At 41.5% G+C, this 22763-nt stretch overlaps 1 protein-coding gene across 1 annotated transcript in view; it reads left to right on the plus strand.

The window, feature by feature from the left end:
- Positions 1-22763, plus strand: part of GRAMD2B (GRAM domain containing 2B) — a 100636-nt gene that overhangs the window by 16536 nt on the left and 61337 nt on the right. The gene's annotated exons all lie outside the window — the stretch shown is intronic.

The following is a 22763-nucleotide window of genomic DNA, read 5'->3' on the forward strand; positions in this document are numbered from 1 at the left end:
ATTGCCTAAGTGCAAAGTATATAAATAATTTTTGGTAATTGATAAGCTGGATTCCTGATTTCTAAAAGGATTGACACATTTTTATTAGATCAATAGTCTCTTTAGTTGCCAGTTAACTTCCCCAAAACACTTCCCTTTCAAATAACCTTGCACTGAAATTGTGTAGGGTTAAAATAGGGATGTAGGAAGATGAGTACCAAAAGGAAGGGAATTGTGTCAGACGTCACCAAGACTACCCACACTCAGAGAGTCGCTAAAAGGATTCATGGAACTCAGCATATAATTGAACACATGGCTAAGGCTTATTACAGTGATATAGTATGCTGGGTTACAAGGGAAAAGATGTAGGCAGAGTCTGGAGAAATCCATACATAATCATGTCCTGCTTAACAATAAGAACACATTCTGGGAAATGTGTCATTACGCAATTTCACTGTACAAACATCGCAGAGTGCACTTACACAAACCTCGATGGTGTAACCTACTACACACCTAGGCTGTATGGTATATAGCCTATTGCTTCTACAAGCCTGTACCGCGTGTTACTATACAAAACAACACAAGATTCAATCAAGCACTAGAGAAAATGACGCAATGAAGAGATGAGTAAACACAAGATGTGCTGGCATAACACACTGATTACAGCAAACTTGTGTTTTCTTAATTACAGTTTACAATCAATATTATTTTGTATTAGTTCCAGGTGTATAGCATACACAGTTATTAAATCATTGACTATATTCCCTATGTTGTACTTGACATCCCCATGACTATTTTGTAACTACCAATTTGTACTTCTTAATCCCTTCACCCAGCCCCCAATTCTCCTCCCCTCAGCAGCCATCAAAATGTTCTCTGTATCTAAGAGTCTGTTTCTGTTCTGTTTGTTTGTTTACTTTGTTCTTTACATTCCACATATAAGTGAAATCATATGATATTTGTCTTTTTCTGTCTTACTTATTCTACTTAGCACTAGGTCCATCCATGCTGTTGCAAATGGCAAGATTTCATTCTTTTTTATGGCTGAGTAATATTTCATTGCAATAGAGGAGCGGATTTTTAATCCACTCCTCTATTGATGAACACTTGTGTTGCTTTCATATCTTGGCTATTGTAAATAATGCTAAAGTGAACATAAGGTGCATATATTTTTTGGAATTGGTTTTTTAGATTGCTTTAAATAAATATCCAGAAGTGGAATTTGCTGGGTCAAAAGGTAGTTCTGTTTTTAGTTTTCTGAGGAACCTCCATATTGTTTTCCACAATGGCTATACCAATTTGTAATCCATTTATTGAATAGACTGTTTCTACCTTATTGTATGTTCACCTCCTCACCAATACTTGTTTGTTGATTTACTGATGATGGCCATTTGGACAGGTGTATGGTGATATCTCGTTGTGACTTTAATTTGCATCTCTCTGATGATTAGTGATGTTGAGCTTCTTTTCAAGTCTGTTGGCCATCTGTATGTTCTCTTTGGAGAAATGTCTTTTTAGGTCCTGTTCCCACTGTTTTTTTTTAATATATTGTTTATTGATTTCAGAGAGGAAGGGAGAGAGAGAGACAGACAGAAACATCAATGATGAGAGAGAATCATTGATCGGCTGTCTCCTGCATGCCCCCCACTGGAGATCAAGCCCACAACCTGGGCATGTGCCCTGACCAGGAATCCAACTGTGACCTCCTGATTCATAGGTTGACGCTCAACCACTGAGCCATGCCAGCCAGGCCCACTTTTTAATTGGATTGTTTGTGTTCTGGTGTTGAGCTGTATGAGTTCTTTATAAATTTTAGATATTAGCCCCTTATTGGATATATCATTGGCAAATAACTTTTCCCATTCAGTAGGTTGTCTTTTTGTTTTGTTGGTTTCCTTTACTAGGCAAAAACTTTTTAGTTTGATGTAGTCTCATTTGTTTATTTTTTCTCTTGTTTCCCTTGCCCAAGGAGATGTATCAGAAATGTATTTCTAAGAGAAATATCAGAGATTTTACTGCCTATGTTTTCTTCTAGGAGTTTTATGGTTTTAAGTCTTATATTTAAGTGTTTGATCCATTTTTGAGTTTATTCTTGTATTTGGTGTAAGAAGGTGGGTCTAGTTTCATTTTTTTGCATGTATCTGTACAATTTTCTCATCACCACTTATTGAATAGACTGTTTTTACCTTATTGTATGTTCTTGCCTCCTTTGTCATATTAAAAGACCATATGGTCATCAATTTATTTATGAGCTCTCTATTCTGTTTCATTAATCTATATGTTCGTTTTTATGCCAATACCAAGCTGCTTAGATTACTATGGCCTTGTAGTGTAGTTTAATATCAGGTATTGTGCTACTTCCAACTTTGTTCTTCTTTCTCAAGATTTCTGTAGCTATTTTGGGACTTTTGTGGTTCCATATAAATTTTTGGATTATTTGTTCTAGTTCTGTGAAAAATGCCTTTGGTATTCTGTTAGGAATTGAATTGAATCTATAGATTGCTTTGGGTACTATGGACATTTTAACGATGTTAATTCCTCCTATCCGTGAGCATGCTTTGATATATTTGTATCTTCTTCAGTTTCTTTCTTCAGTGTCTTATAACTTTTTGAGAACAGGTCTTTTACCGCTGTGGTTATATTTATTCCTAGGTATTTTTTAATGCAATTGTAAATGGGATTGTTTTCTTCATTTCTCTTCCTGGTAGTTATTAGTGTATAAAAATGCAACCAATTTCTGAATATTTATTTTGTATCCTGCTACTTTACTGAATTCATTTATCAGTTCTAGTAGTTTCTTGGGGGGAATCTTTAGGATTTTCTATACATTTATCATATCATCTGCAAATAATAATGACAGTTTTACTTCTTCTTTTCCAATTTGGATGCCTTTTATTTCTTCTTCTGATCTAATTGCTGTGGCTAGGACTTCCAGTACTATGTTTAATAAGAGTGGTAACAATGGACACTCCTGAACTTGCTCCTGAACTTAGGGAAAATGCTTTTAGTTTTTCCCCATTGAGTAGGATGTTAGCTGTGGGCTTGTTGTATATAACTTTATTAGGCTGAGGTATGTTCCCTCTATTCCCATTTTGCTGAACCCAGTGGACAGATTCAGACTATATCAGAATACAACCTGAATAGCTCCACAAGCAGCATGAACAAATGGAGGTCTCGGCAGGTACCAGACCCCACTGGGGCTAATTCCACTTTGAGGAGTCAGCTCCTCTCCCTTCCCCCGCCCCCTCCCCCCCCCCAGCAGCTTGTACACTGTGATCAGGGTCATTCCTCACTGTCAACCAGCCTAAGGGTAAACCCCACCCACAAATGGACCAAATGCAACCAAGACTCATCTACAACAGGAAGGCTCACAAAACCCACACAGAGACATTCTTAGAGATCAGGGAGACTGCACCACTGAGTCCCACAGGACACATACTACATAAGGCCACCTACCATGGCTGGGAGGCATAGCAGATCTACCTAATACACAGAAACAAATACAGAGAGGCAGCCAAAATGGGGAGACAAAGAAACATGTCCTAAATGAATAAACATGAGAAATCTTAAACACACACACACACACACACACACACACACACACACACACACAACTAAATAAAATGGAGGCAAGCAATATACCAGATACAGAGTTCAAATCAAGGTTATAAGGATGCTCAATGAACTTATGGAAAGAATGGATGAACTCAGTGAGAACTTCAACAAAGAAATAATAAACATTAAAAAAGGACGTAGAAACCTTAAGAAAGAACCATTCAGAAATGAAGAATACACTATCTGAAATGAAAATTACACCAGAAGGAATCAACAGCAGATTATATGAAGCTGCTGTCCCTCCACAGGAGCTCAGAACAAGTGCCCACAAATGAGATTTTGTGTGCTGGCCCTTTCAGAGAGCATCTGATTTTCCAACAGTCTCTTGTGTCACCTGGGGAAGACAGAATCCCTAGTGATTTTCACAGCCAGATGTTATGTGAGCTGCTCTTCCTGGCTCTCATGCTCCAAGCCAGGGATCCCAGCATGGGGTTGAGACCCCTCTCTCCTCAGGGGGTCCCCTGCAGCTTAGGTATCGCTATGGATTTTCAGCCATCACATGTGGGTGTGGGCTCAGCCCTTTTTGCGTCTCCTCCTTCCTACCAGTCTCCATGTGGTTTCTTCTGAATATCCTTAGTCATAAGATTTCTGCTTAGCTAATCTTAAAATGGTTATCCAAGTTGGTTGTTCTATAATTTAGTTGTAATTTTGACATGGTCCTGGGAGGAAATGAATGTAACTTCTACCTACTCTCCCACCATCTTGGGGCTTTCCTGGAATCAGCATGTCCTTTAAAGGAAAGGTAAAAGGAAGGACAGATGAAATACAAAACTTCTTTGACTTTTACCTTTGCCCTGGCATTCAAGGAAGAATCTCACAGATGTACAGATGATGAAATGGTTATCACCAAGAACAGAGTTCATGACACACCCCTGAACAGTACTTACTAGCCCAACTGTCCTTATTAGGCCAGACCAAAGAGGTAACCTTGAGAAAGAAACCCTGAGTAGGAGGGCCCCAATTTAGTCCTCTTCTCCCTGCCAATGCTTAGTAAGAGTTGCCATCTATCTCATGGAAGGTAGAAGGATCTGTTGCTGTCTCCGCTCTTTTTGGAGCCAGTAGCCATCACAAACCAACTAGAATATATTTGAAAAATAAAGCGGAAGGGACGTCCTTTTTCCCAGAACAATAAATGCCTGTTACATAGCATTGTTTAACTTCAACCAGTGAGTTACAAAATATATCCTAAAAGGTCACGTAAGCAAACAGTTTAAGGACCCTGTGGCTACTTAGAATTTCTGAGACATTCCACCTGCCTGGCCCCTCCCCTTCCATCCCCTTCTCTTTTTCCCTTCCCTACTTTCAGCCACCAGCTTCCTCCTGGCCTTTCCCCTCTTTCCATCACTCCCACCTCCACCAACAATTAGAAACTGACTGTAATCTCAAAGGATTCAAATAACTGAAAAGTTTTTTAAAAATAATTGAAAACTTGTTTTCTTTTACAATTTTATTTCTCAATTGCCCAAATGTAAGATACTGCCTCCCTAACAGATTATTTCTAATAAAAATTGCAACATGTTTGTATATACATGTGCTTGCATCTCCCACATTAATAGTTTGATTTTTTATTGCCTTCAGTAAATATCCAAAGTTCATGAAAATCAAATTATTTTTAATAATTGTACCTTTAGCCCTATGAGAAAATAGATAGTAAATGCTTATTTAGAAGCAGCCTTACAAAATCTTCAAAGTCTTAACTATCAACAGCCATAAAGGGAAACCTTAGTTCCTAGAATCAAACTGGGTCCCAATCATTGGCTTGGCTGCCATGGAAGAAACAGTCCCAACAAAGATCATCCAGGGATGCCCTAACCAATTTGGCTCCGTGAATAGAGCGTCGGCCTGTGGACTGAAAGGTCCCAGGTTCGATTCGGGTCAAGGGCATGTACCTTGGTTGTGGGCACATCCCCAGTTTGCGAGGGAGAGGTGCAGGTGGCAGCTGATCAAAGTTTCTAACTCTCTATCCCTCTCCCTTCCTCTCTGTAAAAAAATCAATAAAATATTTAAAAAAAAAAAAAAAAAAGATCATCCAAGGAATGGACCTTCCTTCTAAATCTCCAGGTTTAAGTTTCACAAAGTGTCAAATTATCTTAATAATTTACTTATCCAAATAAGTCAACTTAGAAACAAGACACAATGAATGAACCATTATTGGCTAAACGTATCGCCTCGATAATAACTATCTCCCATTTAATTTGCCTCCTATTAAGGCAGAGTTTTGTTAAAACTAAAATATAAGTTCTCACTGAAACACTTAAAAAAATCCTCAAAAACATAAAAACATACTTTCCTCACAAGTGGCATAAATAGACTCTAGAATGCATAGTTAATATCCCCTGAAGGTCAGGCTTTCCCTGACCCACCCTGGGTGCTATGCAAAGGTGCTCATGAGGAGCACGCTCAGAAATGAGCGTGTGAGAGCATGAGGGGAGCTCAGACCTAAGTCCATTGTGAAACTAGGGATACTAGTCTCAGAAGCAAAGCTCAGAGGCCAGATGGAGGGATGCGGGTATAAGGGTCAACTCAAATATTTAAAGGTTTGTGATGTGGCAGAGCAGCTCTACAGGCCTAAAGAGCTAAAGTGGGAAAATGAGTGGGAAGAGATGACAGACAGCCCAATCACTATAAAAGAGAACTCTGAACCATCGGACTTACCAGAAGATCGGCTGGGCTTCCTTGAACAATCATGATTTCCCTGTAGCAAGAGCTATTCAAGTCTTTGATTGATTCATTCAAGATTCTGCATTCTTTTATTGAATAGCTAACTCAGGAGGCTTCACCGTGGCTACACACAGGTGAATAAAATAGTCATGGTTCCTGCTCTCATCCAAGGTAGAGTCTGGTAGGGTGATTTGGTCAGACATATAAAGGAGACTCAAACACACATCCAATTCTATGAAATAAAGGTCAGGGTCTTTCTCCATTTGGAGAGCCCCAAATATGGGTTTTTTTTTCCTTACTAAGAATGAGACAGCCAAATTAACAGCTTAAGGCTCGCTTAAAGAATATGTAGAATACCACTGGGATCATGGCATTAAAGTTATAACTGTGGGTCTGCAAAGTGCAACAATAACACACACAAAAAGTCTCAAACCCATTTTCCTAAAGTGAACTATGCAGAATCAGCCTTTTGCTTTTGCAGTTCTTATAACTCAGAGTCCTACATCTATTTTATGGTTAGAAGATGCTTTTCCTTTGGAAACATGGAAGAACAGTGTTTTGTAATTAGGAAGGAAACACAAGACTGGTATATATTTAAGAAAGAAACTAAGAAGAATTTTTTTAAATAGTTAACATTTAGTCTCATAATTAAATTCCGTAATGCACAAAGTTGATTGAGTATAATCTCTTCTTGCTTATGAATTATAATTAGTGAAATTCATTTTCTAATCACTTTCCTAATCAGCACACTTCAAGATATAATCACTTTGCCTTAATCTCAATGTAACAACTATGATCTTAGACTTGAGTCACGTCATTTGGGGAAATGACCTGTCGTAGCTAAAAGGCCTGGCTGGACAGAGGAGAGCTCTCTGGGGAAATTCCGATCAGCCTCGCTGAGCCCCTAGCCTGGCTCCAGGCAGTACAGAATTCACAAACATCCTTCATGGAAAATAAACCAGCATTAGAGAAAGCTCATTTCATTTCATTTTTTAAAGCTTTTTTTTATTACTAAGACTAATCCAAAAAAAAAAATCTATTAGCAACCTACATATGAATCAATGCTAGAAGAAAAAGAACAATTCCAGGACTGAAAGGTCAAAAGCAGCAGGAGAGAACAGGTACTCAGTTTCCGGAATAAGAGGAAATGTCTTATGGCAACTTCTGGAAACGGGTCGGCTTTCCCTAGTACTGAAACAGGAAATTTTACTATCAAATAGAACAATGACCCTTTACATTATTATACAGTTTTCTAACCAGATGACCCGAGAAGTCCATGTCTCCGTGGCTGGCTAGGCTCAGAGCTCCTGAGAGAATCAATCCTTATGACTCCAGGTCGTACACCAGGGACAGACGCTGTAATCCCAGCAGGTTACAAAGTGTGTAAATCACAGAAGATCATAAGGACCAACAATAAATTGGAACACTCCCAGTTCATTGTTAGGCTTTTAAATTTTAACCAAACACACTGGTTGGTCATCTGTAGCTGAGGGTCACTATTTTGTGACAGCTGACCTGACCTTAGGGAAAAATCAAAAGCCAGAGGGGGCGGGGTCTGAGTCAGGTTTTAGACCCCAATCTGTTCCAGTATTGACCCTCCCCTCATCCCTGCCCCCTTTCCATGTCTCTGTGGGGCTTCAGCCAACATCCCCACAGGAGCTCAGGCCATCACTGTGCCTGCTGTCACCCCACCCCAGGTGGAAAGAGGTCTTCCCTCCAAGTGTGACAGTTCTTTCAGCCAACTCAGAAAGACTGGCACAAGCCCACTAATAACAAACATACTGCTATTGAGCCCCAGGTTTGGCAAAATGCCACCTGGAAGGCCATTCTCAGCCTTCTCCTCAAAGGAGGTGGCTTTCCTCTGTCTCTCTGCATAGGGGCCCCTGGGCCCCCAGAGCCCAGTCCAGGGTTCACCATTTCTTCCTTGAGACATCGTCCTAACCAGCGACTCTGAAACAGAAAGAACTCTGAAACCTAACCAGCCTTTATAACTTTACTAGCAACACCTGGACTGAAGAGAGGTGAGGCTGTAAGCAATATCTGTTCATCTCCCTTAGTGGGAATATTCACACACTTAGTGAAGCTGTGTTACACCATTGAATTACAAGCTGGGGATAGTCTGTAACATGCAACACATGTGTCATATTATCTTTTGAAAATCCAAAAATATCCCTGAATTCCCAAACACGTCAGGCTCCTGGGTTTTGGATAAAGGCCTGTGGATCTGTGGTAGCTTCAAAATGAGTTCCAGGGTTTTCCTTCACTAGTTTCCTCAAGGGCCTGAGGTAATTATACAGGATGTGTAGCTAATGGGAGAAAGTCATATATAGAAATTAGAAGTTCTCATAATTGAGTCGACATTTACTGGGAGGAGAGGACTTTCATAGAGCCAGGAATTAGGGTAGCGTCTCCCCCGAAGTCCTGCAGAAGAAATATCTACCCCTTAGGGGCCAGTTCCTCCTCTCCCTCGATCCATTTGATTAATATGTGCCCAGAAAGGAGGCTACATAGAGGGAAACCTATCTTTGAATTCAGTGGAAAATTCACCATACAATAAACCAGTTTTAAAATGATGATTTCATAAAAGTAAAATAAATAAAATGATGATTTGATTCCCAAGTTTACCCAGAAGTTTGCTTCTGGAATACCATATTTTTCCATGTATAAGACACTATTTTTTTCTGAAATTAAGGGGCATCTTATACAGGGAAGTCAGCTGAGGAGGGAGCTGAGCAGGAACCCCAAGGGTGCATAGCTGCCCGTACCTTGTCAAACAAGCCTCCTCCAATCAGGAGCCTTATTGTTACTGACGTCAGCTGATGCCGTAATTGGAGGTGGTGGTGGAGAGTGCACAGCTGCAACAGGGACCAGAGCATTCTGAGCCCATAAAGATGTCAAAAAACAAAAAGATAAATACCAGTAAGTGATTGTCTTACTCTGCAAAATTCAAACTGAATGTAATCAGCTGTGCAAAAGAGCTTGGAAACAGAGCTGCAGAGAGACAATTTGAACCTCCTTCCACTGAGTGTATGATCAGACAGTGGAGAAAACAGGAAGAACAACTCCTTAAGATGCCAAAAAAGAAGACCTTAAGAGGAAAACCAGAAAAATGTTTAAAATATTGATTTCTTAATTTTGGGTTGGAAAAGTGGGGAGCTTCTCATACCTGGGGGTATCTTATACATGAAAAAATACAGTAGCTAAAACAATAGAATTCTAAATATCGGATAAAGTAATCTTTATGAGTAAACCTAGGAATTTAAGTTCTTTTCATGTTACTCTTTACATGAGAAAATACATTCTGCATCTTATAAATAATGAAATACAAAAGGCCATTTATGACACATGCATTTCTAAGTTGGATGTTGCCTACAATGTGTAGCATTTTTCTGTCATCATTTGTTGTTCAAGAAATAATAGGTACTAGAAAGAGAGGCTCAACAAGAGACAATGACCAGCCCCCACAGCTTAGACACCAGGGGGAGAGGCGCGGGGTGGGGGGGAGTAACACAGTTAAAGTAAACTCATCTTAATGTAAATTAAAGTTACATTTTTATTGTTGTAATTTTATGCATCAAAACTTTCCTATGATCAGTTTCATCTTATTTTAAAGCAGCTTTATATAACAGTTTGATGCACTGAAAGATTCACCTTTGAGTAACATGAAAGTCTCCAAATCTTCACAAAGATCAGAGAGACTGTCTAAATACATACACTTATCCCCCAAGTTCTGCTCATGAGGAAGAGGCTCTCTGCGAAAGAACAGTTTACAAAGTTCACAGTGGAATGCCAGCATCATTTCCCTCAAAATCAGACGTTCAATAATATTTGAATTTTAAAACAATAGAGGTGAAATCTGTCATTTAAAAAAAATCTACAACTTTGCCAAAAGAGGATGGAATGTTAATGACCGATAGCTGTAGTCCAAATTTTTAGAAAGTTTGTCACAACATTCTACATACCACACCTTTGAAAACAATGGCCTAGTGCTTTTGAAATCCCCAGGTGAAATTGTCTGAGTGGAAATTAAAACACAACAGCGACTTTCCTTGAAATCAGGAAATCTCAAGATTCCACAGGGTCAGCACAACCCAAAGGAATGAAGTCTTACATTCGTCCTTTCTGTGATAGCAACATTTGATGGCGGGAGGGGTGGTAAAAGGGAAATAAAAAGAGTTAAAAGCCTTACTTTTCCTCCTGAAGGCTCGTAGGAGACGTTGAAGGCACCAGTGTCAATGGAGATGGGAAACTGGGTAGAAAGCACATATTAGAATTACTTGTTGGCATCAACCACATAATACCAAGGATAGAAAATCAGTCCACGCTTGATGTTAATCCCTGCAAGGAACAACAAAGAAATAACTAATTACTGAATTCAATCATGGGCATATGCAACTTTTATTCCTAAAAGCAATGAGGAATCCAGGGGCAAATGCCAGCCCGGAATTCAATAATCAGGATCCTCAAGTAGCAGGAAAAGGTCTGGAAGGCTTGGCTTCTGTATTTTATGGCATTATTAACTGGGGAAATTTGGAAACTGTGGAAAATGTGGAAAGTCATTGACTGAGAAAATGAAATCAATCCAATTGGCCTTGTTCGGTGTCTAGGATTGGTAAGCACTGGTCTTGGCACTGAGAGATTACGAAGATGTGCAAGACATCATCTCCATCTCAGTGGGGAGACAAGCTTGTACACATGTAAACCAGGAGAAAAGTAGTATGCAGCAGCCTAACAGAAACCAATCACTAATAGTCATGAGATTAGTTGCTCCCTATTCTAAAGGTCTTTCCATGTTTTAATTCACTTAATTATCACAACCATTCTATGAGATAGGTACTATTGCTCTCTCCCTTTTCACAGTGAGGAAACTACAGCTCAGAGAGGTTGAGAAATTTACCCAGGGTCACACAGCTCATAGGTGGTAGATCATAAGTTTAAATCCAATGTCCAAATGTTACTCATCCTTGCCCACCACACAATACAGCATGTAAAGGATTTTAATTCTGACTATGGTGGGTGGGTTGGGTGGGGGGCAGGATGAGGTGGGGAAATAGGCAGAGAGGTAAAAAAAAAAAAAAGCTTCTAGGAGGAAAGGCAACTGAGATGTACATTGCCCAGATGGGCACAATATAACCTCCCTAGACCAAGTTTCCTTACCTCCCAACAAGTGGAATTGATGAGATTATCTCTGAAAATCCCTTTAAATTTTTTAATCACTTAGGAATTCACTCTTGTGACATCAGGAGAGAGCACAAAAAAGAACAAGCTTCAGAAAACAACACAACAGGAGTAATTAATAGCTGTGTGAGCGTGGGAGAGTTGTTTACCTGTCCTGAACCTTCGTTTCTTCACTGATGCAATGAGCCAATCCTCAGAGTGTTGTTATAAAGAGTAAATCTTCTATGCTAGATGCAGTGCCAGCACATAGAAGGCACTCAATTAATTTTAGTATCTCCCTCCCTTTTCTTTCTTTCCTGAACGAACCTAAACCTTCGATCACTGTGTGGCTGGCTACATGTTAGTAGAGCACACTTTGGAGGTAGATTAAAAAATAAAAGAATATGTGAGAGTATGAAATATCTTCTAAAATATCTGAAAGATTCTAATTTGCAATACATCTATTTTATGTTAAAACTAGTGGCCCGGTACACAAAATTTGTGCACGGGGGGGAGGGGGGATTCCCCTCAGCCCAGCCTGCACCCTCTCCAATCGGGGACCCCTTGGGGGATGTCCTAAACCGGCAGTCGGACATCCCTCTCACAATCTGGGACCACTGGCTCCTAACCACTCACCTGCCTCCCTGCCTAATCGCCCCTAACTGCCTCTGCCTGCCTGCCTGATTGCCCCTAACCCCTCTGCCTACCTTCCTGCATGACTGCCCCCAACTGCCCTCCCCTGCAGACCTGATCTCACCCCCAACTGCCCTCCCCTGCCATTTTGATCACCCCAACTGCCTCTGCCTTGGCCCCCACCACCATGGCTTTGTCCGGAAGGAAGTCGAACGTCCAGAAGATGGCTGGTCAACCCGGCCTAATTAGCATATTACCCTTTTATTAGTATAGATCCTGGGTGTTTCTCATGATCCTTTTATTTATTTTTTTTAAATATATTTTATTGATTTTTTACAGAGAGGAAGGGAGAGAGATAGAGAGTTAGAAACATTGATGAGAGAGAAACATGGATCAGCTGCCTCCTGCACACCTCCTACTGGGGATGTGCCCGCAACCAAAGCACATGCCCTTGACCAGAATCGAACCTGGGACCCCTCAGTCCGCTGGCCGATGCTCTATCCACTGAGCCAAACCGGCTAGGGCCCTCGTGATCCTTATAATTATACAAGTCAACGACCTCATTGAACAGTCACATGATAAACTGGAGACCCAGAGAGGAAGACACATACTACTTATTCATAAGCCATGACTGATATGGCTTAGGGAGCTTTCAATAGATAGTTAATGGGTTATGCAAAAATACATAGTTAAGAGGTATAAACTTTGTAATGTTACACACTGAAGTTAATATGTGAATGAAAGTGGGTAGAAAAAGTCCTCTCCAAAAACTGTTGTCATCATTTAATTTATTATCAAAGATTACGACGGAGCTAGTAAGACGCATATCCATAGAAAAGAGCAAGTAAAGGGACAGTGATCGTATTGATAGCCAAGAGAAAAAAAGAGATTAAAACCTGTATGTAAGTAGGTGTTCTATTTCTTTTTTCTCTTAGTTTATTAACTCAGAATACACTTTTTAACCAGCATTGGCTAAAGAGGTTCAGTGACTCCTTTGTTAGCTAAGCTACAGCTTTTGCAATGGCAAAGACATCTGAGAGGAGAAAAGCCATGGACGAAGGCGAGATTGCAGCCGAGATCTAGCGGTTAAACATACCAGCCTGGCCGCTGTTCTGAATGTGCAGCCTTAGCTTGTGACGTCAGCCTGAAGCGGACGCAGTGGGCCCGCTACAGAGGTTCCGCCTTCTTCAGCTTTAGTAACTCCCTCTAGCAGGGGACACAGATCCCTCTACACACTGTGTGTTGCCATTAAGTAATGAGGGCTGATGAGCTAAGGGAGGGCAATGCCCTTCATTTGTTAAAATATATTCTAGTCGATATTAATGTGATGATGATAGTCAACAGTTTATATGAACTGAGTGCTCACTATATACCTGGCACGCTGTACTAATGCCATTATGTACATTAGCCCTTTAAATCCCCCTATACAATAGACACCACTGCTGTTCCTTTCTTTTTCTGACATGAGGAAATTAAGGCTTAGAGGGGTAGAAGGGTGCATATTAGGATTCCCTTATCCTCCTCCCCACACCCCGTCCCCCAGGTCAGGGCTCTTGTATTGCCAAGACACGTCACTCACTCGGCAAGCTGAGCAAGAGCTGTTTACTGAGAGGATGTCACAGGCAGTGCCTGGGGCAAGGGCAGAAAAGCAAAAACGTAGGACTACGTAGGGGTTTCATCTAAGAAGCTAGGAACCAAGTCCATTCCCACCAGCTCGCATCTCCTTCGTACTGTCTATTACAAATGTATACAAATATCTTCTCAGAATCTGGAGACCTGAGATTCCACAGGACCAGGCATTTCTTTATCTTTTTTTTCTTTTTCTTTTTTTTTTGGGGGGGGGGGCAGGGCGGGGACCAAGAATTTTTAACCTCTGAATCTCCCTCTACTATATCATGTGTCCTATTAAAGAACTTATATATTTTTTGGTATGAAGGAAAGATGAACTTTTAACTTCATTTCTTTGACTGACTACTAATAAAAATTAAATTCTGATTTCAATTCGTTCATGATCTTAACACACAGGGAAACATTCTGTGTGCATCTGGTTTGCTTTTAAAAGTAGGAACTAACCCAAAGAAGCACAAAGCTCGGAAAGGGGTAAATGCACTTAGCTTCGCAAGTGAATCTATTTTAATAATTACTTTCTCCACATAAAATTCATTTAAAATCTCCATTTTGCAATTTGGCAGATGTAACATTCCTGTGTGAAGTTGGGGTGCTTGTCTCCATTCTTCTAGCTAGTCTATGTAAGGCAGAAAGTGATAATGCTGTGCCCGTGAGCTCTAGGGTCTTTTCCTTGAGGCCGGCATTCTGCTGCTGTATTCCATTAATAGACTCACATTCCAGCACAAAGCACAGTGCTTGGACTAGAGCCCAGTTCTCCTGACTTTCCGTCTAGGGCCTTTCAACAAGTTGTGCAGATTGGTGAAGAGGGGGTGCAGGGGGGAGGGGGGATGGCTTGTGTTTGATCCAAAACGGAAGAACATGAAGCATCACAGGGCCATCTCCTGCCCCTTCCCATCACTTGACATCATGATGTCACTTGGTCCGAGTATTTGGTTGTGACATATGAATGTGAAAGTTCTGTGTATGTATGTTTTATGACTATCTGTCTATTGAACGCTCTCTCATTGGATAGAAAACTCACTTATAACAAGCAGGTGCTTATTTATTTTTATAGCTCCATCACTCAGAATATAGCCTGGCACACAATAGGCATCAAAGAACAAACAAAAAATGTTAATTGGAAGGAAGGGAAGAGGGAAGGAAGGAAGGAAGGAAGGAAGGAAGGAAGGAAGGAAGGAAGGAAGGGAGGGAGGGAGGGAGGGAGGAGGGAGGAAGGGAGGAGGGAGGGAGGGAGGAGGAAGGGCTGAGTAGAGGGATGGAGGGAGGGAAAGAGAGAGGGAGGGAAGAAAGGAAGCATGGACAAGCTGTTCAGTTTGTCTCAAATGAAGGTTCTATTTATGATTCAACCAAAAGATTGTGAAGCTACTTTCGAGAAATAGAAAAACTTTCTTTGCCTGAGGTGTTTTCTGCATTCCCTTCTCCCATGCTCCTTCTTTGCCAGCTGATTTGTTGGATGATTTTCACCAATGAATAGTGCTACATAGAGGACAGATTGGAAGAAAAGGTAACACAATGCTAATAGGAACTGTCGAGAAGGGGTAATAAAATGAAAATATGTAAAAACGAATGGAAAAAAAACAGAAAAAAAGCAATAAAAAGTATGCAATGCGTGACATAAAGAAAAATGTAACATGCAGAAACTACTTTAACAATTATTGACTACGACTGTAACTGCTTCAAAACAAGGTGCTGACTGCACTGCACCGACTGCATTGTCAAAACATCCCACAGGGAGGAACACAGAACATGCCTAACCCAGGTGTGAGGAGGGAGAAAGACCAGTCCTCGTTGGACGATGTCATCATTAATTCCCAAAACAAGGAAAGGAAGTAACTGTATGCCTACTTCTCTAAGAAACCATGAGAGAGTCCATAACTTTCAAGTGTTGCCTGTGGATTATAAACAGGGATTCTTGGATGTGCTCCGAAGCTAGGCCATCTGGGAGTCATGGGACCTCGCCGACCTGTCTCAAGCACTTGCAGTCAGCTAGCAGACAAGTGACAAGCAGCATGAGCCACAGATTTTCTCTTTTTAGTTGGTGGGGTGGGGTAAAGGCATATAAGTTACATTTCTTTTTCATTCACTCTTACCTTTTCCCCTGTAAGTCACAAAAAAAGACCAATCGCATTCAACACTAGAATATCTCGGGTCAGCTAGAGTTCCAGCGGAGTGTAGTTGAGAAACAGTGGTTGGAAAAAACCACCCAACGACACATTCATTCATTCTTTCAACAAATACTTACTAAGCGTCTAACATGAACCAGCACTGCAGTGAACATGACAGACATGCCCCCTGTTTCTGCAACAATTCCATTCTTGTAAGAGAGGACAGATAATAACCACATGGACAAAGATAACAGCTCTGCGAGACCTCTCTCACCAACCTTCTCTTCCCTCCTCACACTCCAGGCACTGAGTATGCCAAGCTCAGTCCTGCCTTGAGTTCTCTGCCCTCTTCTCTCTGGTTGGCAAGCCCTGTGATCACACCTCACGGGGCTTCTTCCTTCCCCTCATTGAAGTCTCAGCCAAGGTGTCACCTCTCGAAAAGGCCTCCCTCGCCTTCCTGTGTAAAACCGGCCTTCCTCCCCCTTCACGGCTTTCTGTTTTCCTTAGGTCTCTCATCTGTTGAAACTGTGTTCTGTGCTTGCTTTTTACATTTTTGCTCTCTCCTACTCGAACACAAGAGTCACTGCAGAATGGGCTTTGTCTGTTTTGTTCACTTCTGTATATCATGCATGTAGAACATTGCTGCTAGAAAATGCCCATTGACTCACATGCCCAATGACAAATATCTATAGTCAGATTGCCAGATCTATTATTTGCGCTGTGATAGCTGGTCTCCAACGACGGTCCCCAGTGAACTACACTCCTTATTCACACCTTGCCTTGAGCCTGGGCTGGCCCAGTGGCTCACCTTTGACCAACAGAATGCAACAGAGGTGAAGCTGCCTGATGTCCAGTCTACTCCATAGACAGCCTTGCAGATTTGACCTTGAATGGAACACATGCTCTGTAGGAAGCTAGACACCAAGTAACAGGTCTAATGACACTGAATCCACCATGCTGTAAGGAAGCCTAAGCTAGCCCTCCAGAGAGACTAAAATGCTCAGCCAGTGCCCAGCTGTCCCAGCCATCCCAGCTGAAGCACCAGAGAGAGGAGTACACACCCAGCTCAGTTGAGTCTTCAAATGACTCCAACCCAAGGTGCCATCTGGCTGCTACTGCATGGGCGACTCCCAAGTAAGAACCACCCAGCCGAGCCCCATCAATCCATCACACCATGAGAAAGAAAAAAATTATTGTTAGGCCACCAAGCTTTGAAGTGGTTAGTTATGCAGCAATAGATAACTGCCAAAATGCAGCTCCAAAGACAGCTCTATATTCAACCACTTCCTTCCCTAATAATGTGATGTATGTATCTGAGAGTCCTGGGCTTCTCTCCCCCCCCCCCCGCCCAATCTCTCTCTCTCTCTCTCTCTCTCTCTCTCTCTCTCTCTCTCTCTCTCTCCCCCCCCCCCCATAAGTCATATGTCTCTGCCATCAACAAACCTTGCTTTGTTCTGTTCACTCTCTTACACCCCTACAAGCACCTCACTGGAAGTCAGGAAAGCTGGGTCTTCATCCTCATGGGATGCTGTAATTTTAGTCAAGTCACTAAGCTCTCTGAAGCTCAGGCTCTTTCTGAAGAATGACAGCAAGAATTGGATTTTTAAATTTTGTTTAGTGTGTGACAGGCAACCCTTTCCCCTATCCTCATGTAGAAACTAATACAGAACGGAAACATATGAAAGAGGTCCTAGCGGAAGAGGTCTAACTGAAGCAGTTGGTATACTGGAGTAGTGGTTAGAGGTAGGCAGTGGAGTCAGAAGACCTTATTTCAAATGCAGCTCTTTCCCCCACTCGCTCAAAGAGCCCTGGATTTCCTCAGAATCTGATGGGAAAAAATCACGCTACTGAATGGTCTCAGAGGCCTCCCCACTTCACATATTATGATCTATGACATTCACCATACAGAAAATAGACATGTAGTTTAAAACTTCGGGGTAGATTTTAACTTATTGTTTATATGCCATCATTTATTTTAAGTTTTTAAAAATACGTATTGAACTAGAAGAGTTTGTATTGCTTCTGCTTTCTCACAGAATCAGATTTATTCTACTGTTTCCCAACTACCATCTGCCCCTAGACCAGTAAGCCCTTGCCATCTTGCCTAGTCTTCCCAACACAGGTGCTAAGTTTAGTTCTTGCCTCATCCCTGGAGGGAGATAGAGTACATGTTTCAGATTTCCCCATCTACAGTATAACTTGACTTGGGAAAAAGTGGTGCAGAACTATTCTATTTGCTTTTTAAAAATATATTTTTTATTGATTTCATAGAGGAAGGGACAGGGAGAGAGACAGAAACATCAATGATGAGAGAGAATCATTGATCGGCTGCCTCCTGCACGCCCCCTACTGGGGATTGAGACCGCAACCCAAGCATGTGCCCTTGACTAGAATTGAACCCGGGGCCCTTCAGTTTTCAGGCTGACGCTCTATCCACTGAGCCAAACTGGCAAGGGCCTATTTGCCTTTTTTTAAGTGTTGTTTTCAAAGTCCTATATAGTAGAAGGTTCCACAGTCTTCTATAGAATCCCATCCCAATGTTAATTCATCAGGAAACTTTCTTTCACATTTGACAGAAATCATTCAGTAAAGGTCCCCTACATGTAATGTTTCTCAACTTTCATCTTACAATGTTTTTTAAAGTTTTATAATTAAGTTCTTCAGTGTTACCACATATTGCTATCTTCTGAACTCTCAATTTTCCCCACTTCCTCTTTTGGATATAGACCTTAATTTGTAAACAGGGATGATGTGATGAGTGTTCCTGGAATTCTTTGACTTATGACATTGATGTATAAAATATCATGCATAGTTGAACTATTACTCAGCTTTCCAGGTTCCATCTTGATAAAAGCATCATCTTCTAAAACAGTGGTTCTCACCTTCCTGATGCCATGACCCTTTAATACAGTTCCTCATGTTGTGGTGACCCCCAACCATAAAATTATTTTTGTTGCTATTTCATAACTGTAATTTTGCTACTGTTATGAATCGTAATGTAAATATCTGATATGCAGGATGTATTTAGGCGACCCCTGTGAAAGGGTCGTTCGACCCCCAAAGGGGTCGCGACCCACAGGTTGAGAACCGCTGTTCTAAAACATGTCCTCAGACAATATGCATTAAATTATAGGCATGTGACAACACTTTACGTGCACTTATGTTTTCTATTAAATACATAATCTGCCACGTGTCATAAATTAGATAACTACTTAACTATACATTACAACCTTAGCGGCACTCAAATCTCCAAACTCATATTTGAATTCTGCCACTAGGACTATGGACAGATGCACAGCGTATCTGGCCAATCTTAAAAAGAGACCAATATTTGATCAATATTTTAAGCTATTAAAAGAAATCCCCTACCTCCTGAAAAGCGATGGTTTAGGCATGCATTTTCTACTGGTCTGCTTCAATAACTGCAAGAAAATATCAGCTGGCACTACTTTTGATATTAAAAATAAGAAATTAAGTTCCCATAGGCTTGGAGGAAGAAAGGCAAAGGTCTTTTTATTGGAGCAAAATCAAAGAGCCTCTTAAAATATATTTTAGACATAATGTTCACTCTCTATTTTCTCACACTACAATGAAGTTTCTCCTATCATTTGCCTGCTGCTGCCTTTTAAATACTGCACTCTATTTTATTGTATAATAACCCCAAGAATAAACAAATTGGGAAGCTGGTTCACAATGTCTTTTAACTTTAGGCAAATGTCACTATGTAAAATACTTGCTCCTTTCTAACTCCTCCCCACTCTAGGAAAGGACTATCTGCTATTTCCCCACAGGCTCCTTCCTACCCCACCTTTCCCCTCCTTTCTCACTTAAGATCTACTATTGAAGTCCTCATCCCATACACTGAAAAACAGGTTTCAGGGCAATTTCAGTGCTCGTTAATTGAGCTGTAAGCCAACGCTGGGGAATACTTGCCCCTATTCATGCAGTAAAAGAGGCCTGACCGGGAGAACTAAGATGGCGGCATAGGTTAACGCCAGAGATTGCTGCCTTGAACAACCAAATCAAAACACACCTAAAAGACAGAATGGACATCATCCAGAACCACAGGAAGGCTGGCTGAGTGGAAATTCTACAACTAGGAGGAAAGAGAATATCATACCCAGACTCAGAGGAGGCGCAGTGCTGAAGTGAAATACTCAGATACGGAGTGCGCGCGGAGCAGGCTGGCGGCGAGGGCACGGTTGGTGCTTTCAATCAGGAGGGAGTCTCAGATTCTGAGCTCCAGATCCAGGCGAGTCTCTAGGGACCCAGACTCAAACGGGAGAAGCGGGACTGTCTAGCTTCAGTCAGAGAGAGTGCAGCTTTCTCTCCGAAGTTTGCAGCGGTTGCTGGGACTCTGTGAGGCAGAGCCCCTAGGGACGGAACTGAGAGCCGCCATAACTGCTCTCTCCGGCCCACCCTGTTGATCCCGAGCCCGAGCGACCCACCCACCCCACCCAAGCCTTGCGCAGAGCCATTTGCCAAATAGCCTCAGGCAAAGGCTAGATTAGCACCTCCCTAGAGGACAGAAGTTTTCCCACTGCAGACACAGCTGATTCTCACAGCCAGCTGGCCTGGAGGTCAAATCCCCCTAGTATTAACTACAACAATCAAGGCTTAACTACGGGAGGACTGCACACAAAGACCACTAGGGGGTGCACCAAGAAAGCATAAAAAATGCGGAGACAAAGAAACAGGACAAAACTGTCAATGGAGGATATTCAGTTCAGAACCACACTTTTAAGGTCTCTCAAGAACTGTCTAGAAGCCGCTGATAAACTTAATGAGATCCTCAACAAATCTAATGAGACCCTCGATGTTATGATAAAGAACCAACTAGAAATTAAACATACACGGACTGAAATAATGAATATTATACAGACTCCCAACAGCAGACCAGAGGAGCGCAAGAATCAAGGCAAAGATTTGAAATGCGAAGAAGCTAAAAACACCCAACTGGAAAAGCAAAATGAAAAAAGAATCCGAAAATACGAAGATAGTGTAAGCAGCCTCTGGGACAGCTTCAAGCGTACCAACATCAGAATTATAGGGGTGCCAGAAGATGAGAGAGAGCAAGATATTGAATACCTATTTGAAGAAATAATGACAGAAAACTTCCCCTACCTGGTGAAAGAAATAGACTTACAAGTCCAGGAAGCACGGAGAACCCCAAACAAAAGGAATCCAAAGAGGACCACACCAAGACACATCATAATTAAAATGCCAAGAGCAAAAGACAAAGAGAGACTCTTAAGAGCAGCAAGAGAAAGAAACTCAGTTACCTACAAGGGAGTACCCATACGACTGTCAGCTGATTTCTCAACAGAAACTTTGCAGGCCAGAAGGGAGTGGCAAGAAATATTCAAAGTGATGAATACCAAGAACCTACAACCAAGATTACTTTATCCAGCAAAGCTATCATTCAGAACTGAAGGTCAGATAAAGAGCTTCACAGATAAGGAAAAGCTAAAGGAGTTCATCACCACCAAACCAGGATTATATGAAATGCTGAAAGGTATCCTTTAAGAAGAGGAAGAGGAAGAAAAAGGTAAAGATACAAATTATGAACAACAAACATGCATCTATCAACAAGTGAATCTAAGAATCAAGTGAATAAATAATCTGGTGATCATAATAGAATCAGGGACATAGAAAGGGAATGGACTGACTATTCTTGGGGGGGAAAAGGGGTGCGGGAGATGCGGGAAGAGACTGGACAAAAATCGTGCACCTATGGATGAGGACAGTGGGTGGGGAGTGAGGGCGGATGGTGGGGTGGGAACTGGGAGGCGGGGAGTTATGGGGGGAAAAAGAGGAACAAATGTAATAATCTGAACAATAAAGATTTAATTAAGAAAAAAAAAAAAAACAAGAGGCCTGACCATGCTTTGTCAAAGGTTAAACATAGGACTACCATCATGACCAGCAATTCCATTCATAGGTATTTTTACTCAAAAGGTAGCCACAGTAGCCAAAAAGCAGAAACAACCCCAATGTTCATCAACAGTTGAATGGATAAACAAATGTACATATAATGGAATGTTATTTAGCCATAAAAAGAAATGAAGTACTGATACATGCTACAACTTGGATGAACCTTGAAAACATTAAGTTTAGTGAAATAAGCCAGACACAGAAGAAATACTATTGTCTGATTCCACTTATATGAGGTACCCAGAACAGACATATTCATAGACAGGAAGGTGAATAGAGGTTATTGTTGAATGGTACAGAGTTTATGCTGGGGATGACTTTTTTTTACGTTTTGGGTATAGATAGTCGTGATGGTTACACACACTGTGAATGTATTTAATGTCACTTAACCAATGGTTAAAGTGATAAATATTACATATATTTTACTGCAATGAAAAAACTACTTGAGGGCAGAAAAAGTCAGTTCTGGCTTGAGATCTGTAGTGGGGGCAGCATGGAGGGCACCTGAGAGTTATGGAGAGAGTCACTACCCAGAATTTGGGAGGGTGACAACCTCTTCTAAATTCCAAGCCCATCCTCATCCTGAGTAGGGGGTGGAGCTAGAGAAAAGATGTGGAGGCTAAAGGCATAATGTTCCCAGGAAGAGCCTGCAATGGGCACTGAAGAGCATGGACTCCAAGCTTCCAGAGCCTTCCCCAGATGGGCTCCTGCAGGAGGGGCTCAGTGCTCGGGAAGCAAAAAACCAAACCAAACAAACAAAAAACAGGAAAACATAGAGAGAATATTTGTAGAATCTCTCTATATAAAAGCCTAAGCAACCATCGCAAGTGAGCGGATGACTGAACAGGCTGCGTGGGGCGACTAGGCCCCAGGATCAGTCCTAAACCGGCAGTCGGACATCTCCCAAGGGGTCCTGGATTGGAGAGGGTACAGGCTGGGCTGAGGGGACCATCCCCCCCTCCCATGCACAAATTTTGTGCACCAGGCTGCTAGTACATTTATATAACAATATGGTTGCATAGTCTTTGTAATTATTCTTAAGTCTAAAAT

This window comes from Myotis myotis, unplaced genomic scaffold (genome assembly GCF_014108235.1).
Source record: "Myotis myotis isolate mMyoMyo1 unplaced genomic scaffold, mMyoMyo1.p scaffold_m19_p_5, whole genome shotgun sequence".
Lineage (NCBI taxonomy): Eukaryota > Metazoa > Chordata > Mammalia > Chiroptera > Vespertilionidae > Myotis > Myotis myotis.